Source organism: Vicia villosa, linkage group LG3 (assembly GCF_029867415.1).
Source record: "Vicia villosa cultivar HV-30 ecotype Madison, WI linkage group LG3, Vvil1.0, whole genome shotgun sequence".
Taxonomy (NCBI): Eukaryota; Viridiplantae; Streptophyta; class Magnoliopsida; order Fabales; family Fabaceae; genus Vicia; species Vicia villosa.
The window spans coordinates 17,029,864-17,039,904 of record NC_081182.1 but is presented as its reverse complement, the minus strand read 5'-3'; positions in this window follow the sequence as shown (position 1 = coordinate 17,039,904).

Genomic DNA, 10,041 nt, shown 5'->3' with positions numbered 1-10,041 from the left:
GGCGAGTCAGATGATCCTAATAGGATATCATTCGACTGGAGGATACAAGTTTTTCGACCTAGTCAAGAAGCAAGTGGGGATCAGTAGGAACGTGATCATAGATGAGCTTAAGGAATTGGATTGGACTGAGAATGTCAAGAAAGATTCAGTGAGAATATTATGTTAAGAACCAGACACTGAAGTCGAAAGAGAAGAAGTTCAACAAGATGAAGTCAGACGTGATGCAGGTCCAAGAAGACCTCATAAAATAAGACATATGCCTACAAGGTTGCAAGAATGTGTGATTACATCATAAGATATGGTTGATGATGACGGTGAGCTGGTAAACTATGCTTTCCACGCAGATGTCGAACATGTCAATGAATTTGAGGCATTGAAAGATTCGAAGTGGTGAAAGCTATGAATGAGGAATTGAAGTCCATCAAAGTCAATAACACTTGGACACTTATTGAATTCCATCCAGGCAAGAAGAAAATTGATGTGAAATGGGTATACAAGGTGAAATGTAATCCCAAAGGGGAAGTAACTCGATACAAGGCAAGGCTTATGGCGAAAGGATTTTTTTAGAAGGAAGGTATCGACTTTGATGAAGTTTTGCACATGTTGCTAGGATTCAAACAATCAGGTTGGTTGTTGGTCTAACAAACATGAACAATTGGCACATGTGTCAGATGGATGTTAAATGTGCATTCCTGAATGGCCCCTTAGATTAAGAAGTCTATGTTATACAACCAGTTGGGTTTGTGAAACATGGCGAAGATAGAAAGGTGTACAGGCTGCATAAAGCTCTGTATGGACTTAAGCAAGCTCCAAGATCTTGGAATAAGAAGATTGACAATTTCCTAAGGAAGAAGGAATTTGTGAAGTGCACAACTGAGAATGGAGAGTATGTAAAAAGAAGCAAGAGTGAATTGCTTATACTATGTCTATATGTTGATGACTTGTTGATAACAGGTAGTTGCAAGAAAGAAATCGAAGATTTCAAATGTGATCTTAGCAAGGAGTTCGAAATTTCTGATCTAGGAGACATTTCATATTTCCGTGGCATCGAATTCTAAAAGAGTAGTAAGGGCTTGATGATGCATCAAAGAAGATATTCAAGTTAAGTTCTCAAGAGATTTGAGATGGAAGAATGTAACTCGACTTCGACACTTATAGAACCAAGACTAGAAGTGTCGAAAGAATCATATGAAGATGATGTTGACCCAACTCAGTACAGAAGACTTATTGGGTCATTACGATACATTTGTCACACAAGGTATGATCTAGCATACAATGTGAGTATGGAAAGTAGATTTATGCAGAAACCAAATGTATTACATCTAGCAGCGACAAAGAGAATACTAAGGTATCTGAAAGAACTCTCGACTATGGCATTTTGTTTCTTACAGCTGATAAGGGAAAAGAACGCAAGTTAGTGGGTTACATCGACTGAAGTTGGTATAGTGATGTTGAGGATCGAAAAATCCACAACTATTTATGTGTTTTTGCTAGGTGGAGCACCTGTTGCTTAGAGTTCGGGAAAAGAAATAGTTGTGGCACTATCATCGTGTGGAGTAGAATACATATCTGCTTCCCTTTGTGCATGTCAAGCAACATGGATGGTGAATCTGTTCGAAGAGATTACAATAGAAGATCACGGAGCAATTACCATGAAGATCGACAACATGTCAGCTATCAATATGGCGAAGAATCCGATAGGACATGGCAAAAGCAAGCACATCGAAATGAGGTTCCATTATCTTCGAGATCAGGTAGCTAAAGGGAAGATAAATATGGAACATTGCAGAACTGAGAATCAGATTACAGACATCATGACGAAGGGTGTGCAAGTAGAAGTATTCAGAAGACTAAGAGCTATGATGAAAGTAGATAGCTTAGACACAATGAATTAGGTGATGTGTTAAATTGTAATTCCTCGTGTTGAAGCAGGTTGCTCGATAAAAGGAAGGTTGTGTCAAAATAGTCTAGCCTAGTGTGTGTCGAAATGTCGAAGGAGTTGCCTCGACATGTATTTCGACTTAGGCCTAAATTTGTAGTATTAGCATAATTAGGTATTTTGGGCTTTTGTAGTTTTGCGATTTGGCTTAGGGAGCAAGCTAACCTGAAACTATAAATAGAGGGAATAACCCCTATTTTGTAATAAATTATATATATTTTTTAAATTTTTGTAAACCCTAAGGGTATGTTTGGATTGATGGAAAATGATGGAATGGAATGGAATGGAGTGGAAGAAAGTCATGTTCCATTGTTTGGTTTTACAAAAAATGAATGGAATGGAATGGTATGTGATGGAACCCATTCCATCCAATACCATTATTTTAACCAATTTTTCATCCCCCTAAATTGAGGTGTATTCAATGGAATGAAATTAATTAATTAACAAATTACAATTTTGCCCTACAAATTTTATTTTCTTTAACCATGATACACTTTATTCTTTTAATTTTTAGAAATTAGGTATGATATTGTTTTATCTTGATTTATATATTCTTTATATAAAATATTGCAAGATATATTTTATTTATTTATTATATTTTATGTTGTTGTGCAGTTGTTTACCCAGAAAAATGGTAAACAAGCGCTAGTTTCCTTTTTAAAGGTTACTTTTGCGGAATCAACTAGAATATTCCAGGACTGATTGCTTTAATTTGTTTATTACGTGTATCTAGTTTGTATTAAATATGGCAATAACTTTAAAGTAAAAGTAAATACTGAAATTAAAGGCTTTTGAATAACTAAAAGCAATAGAAAGCAGTAAATGTGTACTGAAAATGAAATATAACGTAAAATGATTGCGTAATTTAAACTGGTACGCAGACGTACATTTCAAAGTTGCACTCGTCACTCATTATTGCACAGAGCTTTGAGTTTACTTGTGTTTTTGTAGCAAATGCGGACCCCTAAACTGTTCCTATTGAACTTGCTTAAATAGTAAAAATAAAATAACAACTACTAACGGTCGACTGATTATCAGCCGACACGTGTCTTCGACATGCAGTATCTTCAACGTAAAAGGCCTCCACGCGTCACTTGTAACTGCTGAAAACCGTCTCCTTTTAACTTCTCGTACCTTCCGACTTCAACTTCAGTTTCTACAACAAAAATTCTTAAGTCTTCGCATACTTTTGGTCGAACGCTGAAGCCTCTGATAATCTTTCTAGTCGAACAGCTTCGACTACTAAGCATTACTTAGTCGAACCGCTTCGACCCAAATGGCAATGTAGTTATTTAATTGAGGCCCAATTACCAATTTAGGGCCTTTTTACCAAATTGAGGCCCAATTACCAATTTTGAGCCCAAGTTGCCCATTTGTTGGTAAGTCGAAATCCTAGGGTAACAAATTGCCCCCCAAGCGACTTCTTTCGACTGTCTTCAGAAAAGAGGAAGATGGCGTTTCATTTCCTTTTCAGGTTTCGACTTCCTTAATTCCCATTACGCCATGATTACATTTCATTTTCCCAGGCACTAATTATTACCTAAACACTAGGTAGTGGACTGTTTACCTGTTCCCCACTTGCTTGTGTCAGTTTCCAAGATCTTTGAAACGGCCTTTGATTTTCTAACTTCCTTTCCCATGCTTGTCTTGCTGAAGTAACTACATATTCTCTATATATATAGCCTCGTTCCTTCCATTTCCTTTTACACTTCCCTACACACAACATCTTAAACATTTCCATCCTTCAATCTCTGTCTTCAAACCATGGCACAACCTTTAACATATGCCCACATAAGATCCTGTATCAAGAAAGAATTTAAACTTTCTGAAGAAGAGTTTGATGCAAACCACATCAATGCTCGTGCTCTTTATGCCGATCAGGGACTTGAGTTTTATCCTGAAATTTTAGATGGTAACATCTATCCCTGCATGCTAACTGAATTTTGGATGTCTGCGTCTTTGCGCATAGATCCAGAAGGGAGGACTACTATAACCTCCAACATTCGAGGGGCTCATGTCATCATCACTCCCTCAACAATCTCTGATCTGTTGAAATGCGGTAATACCGGTGAAACTTTCGGTGATAATGTTTTCAACATGAACACTTCTAATATGTTAAGGGATCTCATGGACAATGACCCCTTTTGTGCCAAGGTAATCAAGATTTGGCACCAACTTTTGGTGGGAAACTTTCGTCCACGCAACCATGATGAAAATAACATCATGGTGGAAGATTTGGAATTCATTTTCTGTGCTCTTCAGGGGAAGAAAATCAACTTTCCTTTGTTGATTTTTAAACAACTTGTGGAAGCTGTCTCTTTGGCTGCCTCACGTCAAGGAATGGTGACTTGTCTTCCTTATGGAAGATTCTTATCTTACCTATTCCTCAAGCAAGGTGTGGTGAGGAAAATGCGCAAGACTGGGAGTATGGATATGTTCGAAGCCGAAATTCTGCCCCTATTATCCTTGGAAGACATCGACCGAAGGGTTAACTAATAGTGGATATTTTAGTGACTTTGGCGGAGGAGTTATAGTTTTTTTTTTTTTTTAAAATTTTTTGAATGCTCCTCTTTTGTATTCTTCGATCCCTCCGCTTCCTCATGATTATTTTTTGTAATAGTTGGCTACTTTTATAGCCATCTTTAATCTAATATTTCAGCTTCAGTCTATTATGCGTATTTCTTGAAGCGTAGGTTTATATTTTTTCAAATATTTACCATTCACCCTCAAAATTCGACCATCTGAATTTAGTTCTTCAACTTGATATGCGTTGTTTGAAAATACTTGCAGAATTTTAAATGGTCCTTCCCAACTTGGGGACCATTTACCCAATAACTTATTCCTTTGATCCATTGGCAGAATAACTTTCCACACATAATCATCTACCATGAATGTTTTTTCTTTGACGTTTTTGTTGTAAGCTTTCGCCACTTTTTCCTTTTGTCTTATTAACCTGTCTAATGCCATTAGTCGTTCTTCGTCTAATTCCACCAATTCATTTAACATCATACTCCAGTATTCTTCTGACGAAAGATTATTCTGTCGTTGAATCCTAGCCGATTGCAGATGAATTTCTGCAGGCAACACGACATCATGCCCAAAAGTCAAACGAAATGGGGTAGTATTTATTGCTTCCTTTGGTGATGTCCGACAAGCCCAAAGGATTTGGTCGAGCGTTTGATGCCAATTTCTTGGCTTTTTTCCCACATGATTTTTTATCAAATTTATGATAACTTTATTAGCAGCTTTGACTTGCCCATTAGCCTGAGCATAATATGGAGTAGATGTTAGCAATTTAAATCCTGTTTCTGCTGCAAAAGCTTGCATCTTTCGACCAATAAAGACTGATCCTTGATCAGTAGTGATAGTCTCTGGAATTCCATATCTGTAAATAATATGTTTTTGTATATAACCAATCACTGCCTCTTGATCGGCATTGACCATAGGAATTGCTTCTATCCATTTAGTAAAATAGTTTATTCCTACTAAAATGAATCTTTGTTGTTTAGAGGATGAAGGTTTAATTTCTCCTATTAAATCCAAAGCCCATCCTCTAAAAGGCCAAGGTTTGACAATGGCATGCAATTCACTGGCTGGAACATGTTGAATGCCTGAAAATTTCTGGCACTCTTGACACCCTCTTGCATATTCAATACAATCTTTTAACATTGCCGGCCAATATAAACCTTGTCTAAACAACAACCACTTCATCTTATGGCCTGACTGATGAGCTCCACAAACACCACTATGAATCTCTGATACAGCCAAATATGCTTCAGCCTCACTCAAGCATTTCAACAACACGCCTTCAGCTGTCTTCTTGTACAAATCATTTCCCAATATCACATAGTTTAGAGCTCTGTATTTAATCTTTCGATCAGTTCCTCCGACTGGATTATTTAGGTATTGGACCAATGGGTTTCTCCAATCAGAATCTGTCATATTGTCGATGGCAAAAATTCCCAAGGCATACAAATCCTTATTTTCAACTTTGTCATCTACCCCCCCAATTCTTGACGTCGACAATTGACATAATTCGTCTAATATTTCATGAGTTTCTTTTTCTTTGATATCGACCAAATCTTCTAACTTATTTTTAGAAACTTTATATCCAGAAGCAATCTGTGCCAATTCATTGGCAATGTAATTATTAGATCTTGGTACATGCAAGATCTCGACATATTCGAACTTTTCTAACAAGCGCACCACAATTGCATAGTACATTATTAGATTTTCTTTTATGCATTTATACTTTTCTTGATTTGTCGAATTACCAACTCAGAGTCACCTCGAATTTCAACTCGTGTTGCCCCCAAGTCTATTAGGGCTTTCAAACCAGTTATCAAGGCTTCGTATTCGACCTCGTTATTAGAGCATACATCTTTCATTTTATATTGGAACTTTGTTGGAAGTCCTTTGGGAGAAATAATGAAGACTCCAATGCCTGATCCATTTTTGTGACTAGAACCGTCAAAAACAGTTTCCAGTTAGTTCGTTCGACTTGATTTACAGACAACTCGACTAACCCATGGTCGACTATAAAATCAGCCACAACTTGTCCTTTCATAGCTTTTAAAGGAACATATGTTAAGGAAAATTCAGTTAGCGCTAAGGCCCATTTACCAATTCGACTATGCAAAATTGGTTTAGACAACATATGTTTAATAACATCAAAATGAGAGGACACATACACATCAACAGGCTTTATATATTGCTTAAGTTTATTACATGAGAAATACAAGCATAATCATAATTTTTCAATATCATTATACCTGGTTTCAGCATCCACTAAGGTTCGACTTAGATAATATATAGCTCTTTCGACGCCATTATCATCTTCTTGGGCTAACATACTCCCAATTGTCGAACCTGATGCAGCTATGTACAATTTCATACTTTTTGTCCTATTGGGGGGTAATAAAATAGGAGGCTTAGTTAAATAAGCTTTTATTTGGTCGAATGCCTGTTGATGTTCTTGCTCCCATTTGAACTGATCTTGGTTCCTGAGCTTCACAAGTGGTGAAAATATCTTCGTTTTACCACTTAGATTTGAGATAAATCTCCTCAAGAAATTAATCTTCCCCAACAATGACTGGAGTTGTTTCTTTGTTTCTGGCGCTTTTAGCTCCAAGATTGCTTTCGTCTTGTTTTGGTTTATCTCAATACCTTTCTTGTGAACCACGAAGCCCAGGAAATCCCCTGCGTGGACACCAAAAGCACATTTTAGAGGATTCATTTTGAGTCCATATTTCCTCATTCGCTCAAAGGACTGTCGAAGGTGGTCTAAGTGACCATTTTCAGAGTTAGATTTTATTACAATATCATCGATATAAACCTGCATAAACTTGTCAATAAAATCATGAAACATGGAATTCATAGCTCGTTGATATGTAGCTCCAGCATTTTTTAAACCAAAGGGCATTACTACCCATTCATAAGTTCCTAAAGCACCTGGGCATCGAAACGCCGTCTTAGGCACATCTTCGTCAGCTATGAATATTTGGTTATAACCTGAATATCCATCTAACAAACTTAGATATTCAAATCCGGCTGCGGAATCGACTAACATTTCAGCAACAGGCATGGGATATTCATCTTTAGGAGTAGCCTTATTTAAATCTTTGAAATCTATGCATATACGCAGGCTACCATTTTTCTTTATTACAGGCACTATATTAGCTAACCATTCGACATACCTCGCAGTTCGAATAAACTTGCTTTTCAGCAATCTTTCGACTTCTACTTTGATTTTTTCCATCACCTCTGGTGCAAATCTTCTAGGAAGCTGCTTGATAGGCTTCCTTCCTGGGTTTAGAGGTAACTGATGTTCTACCACCCTTCGACTTAAACCAGGCATTTCATTGTAATCCCATGCAAAACAATCTTTGTATTCTTTTAAAAGTCGTATCAACTTGGTTTTTAGACCACTTGTAAGTTTTGTACTTACATAAGTAGGCCTTTTAGTGACTCCATCTCCTAAATCAATTTCTTCAAGAGGATCTTGAGCTTGCATTCTTTTTACCGACCCTGAGGGATCCATTTCGAAGCCTAAAGGTTCGTCGTCGTATATTCCATCAAACCTTTCGACCTGATGATCGACTTCTTGATTGTTTTCATTTTTTACTATCATGGCCTCAATAGCCATATTCTTCTCAAGTTCGGCTTCTAAAGCCGTTTTTTCTTTGTTCTCGGCTAAATAAGCCGTTATTTGAGCCAGGTATTCTGACTCAGTGGTCATCATCTTTGACTGTTGTCCCCTGCTCAGGAGGACTTTCATGATTCAATGGTTCATTGGGATCTTCCTTATTCCAAATGAAACCATAATTTGGGTCTAAGTTCAAATACTTAGACACACTTTCATCAGAAGAATACACCTCTTCTGCTTTGTAGCAAGGAGCTACATTTGCCAGATGCTGGTCGAAGTGTCTACGACCACTCTCAATTTTGTAATAGCTTTGGTCAGCTTCAACATTCTCCACTATACCATCTGGCCTCCAAATGGCCACACGCTGATGCAAAGTAGAGGGCACTGCTCCTATGCCATGTATCCATTCTCGACCTAGAAGTAATTTGAAATTAGCTTGAGATGCAATCACCATGAAGATGGTTGACCTGACAGTCGAACCAACTGCCAACTTCACCTGAATTACTCCCAATATCCCACTAGTCTTTCCTTCATAATTAGATAACACCATATTATGAGGCCTCAAATCTTTGTCAGATTTTCCCACTTTCTGAAGTGAAGAATAAGGCATCAAATTCACAGCAGCCCCACCATCGACAAATACTTTGTTTACTGGAATCCCATCTACCTTTGCTCTTATGAATAAAGGCTTTAAGTGGTACATCATTCCTCGACCTGGCCTTTCAAACACAGCCTTTTGTTCTTCCACTACTCCTTTTCCCATTACGTAGTAACAAACCGGCGCTTCTTCCACATTCTCGTCGGGAAGAAAGTCATCTTCATTCTCAGATACTTCAGACACTCTGTCGAACTCTGCTGGAAGCACAGATACAATTCCACAGTCAATTAACAACTCATCTGACTCTATGTCAAAGTTGTCATCGACCTCTTCGTCTGACAGCGGAGAATACTCGGGTTCTTTTTCTATATTGAGAGTCGGAGCATCATCGTTAACTAACTCTTTGATGAGTTTCTTTCCCAGAATCATTCCTGCAGTCAACCTCTCATTGGCCACTTTAGCATGTTCTTCGGTCAATCTCCTCTGAAACGGTTTCGGCTGATAGTGAGAAAAACCTACCTGCATCATTTTTGAACTTTCTTGTCCATTCTTATAACTTCTTTGGTAGCGCCTCCACTGTGTTCGAGTCATAGGATTCTTCCCTTTGTAATTTGGAGATATGTAATCTTCCTTCTTAGATCCACTATCAATCCACGAGCCTTCAGCATTCGCTCCAGTACCTTGGATCTGCCATTTTGGACGCTTCCCTCTGAAGTTAATGGGTTTCACCCATTTGTCTTCAGGCACATCCGTCTTAGGACGGAAAGTTCTTGGCTTTTCAAACCTTTTCCTGTATTCTCCAGCCCTTCGACCACTGCTTTCTTCTGTATATATGAACTGACGATTCTTGCCTCGACGAGGGTCGAACCTCACTTTATTTGCAACATCAACATTGAAAACAACATCACACCTTGGGCATAATCCAACTTGAGAGTTGTTATTGTGACACCTCTCAAGGAATTTCAAAAGACTCTCTTTTGGTTCAGGATACACCATGTCCAAAACTTTTCCATCAGTAGCACCGTTTTTCTTTCCAACGAAACCATCAGTAGTTTCGACCATCATCACATCAGCAAGCTCAGTATAGTGAGCCTCTTCGACTTGCAAGGGATCAGTATCAACTTGCATTGATGACTTTGGTTTTTCTCCAAACTGTAGCCTTCCTTCTTTCAAAGCCTTCTGCACCAAATCCCTAAAAAGGACACATTGAGAAGTCTTATGACCCAAGAAATTATGAAATTTACAAAATCCTCTCTTTTTCTTTTGTTCAAGAGGAGGATTTTTAAGTCCTGGGGGTACTATGATTTGCCCATCAGTAACTAACAAATCAAATATTTCATCACATTTCGTTATATCAAA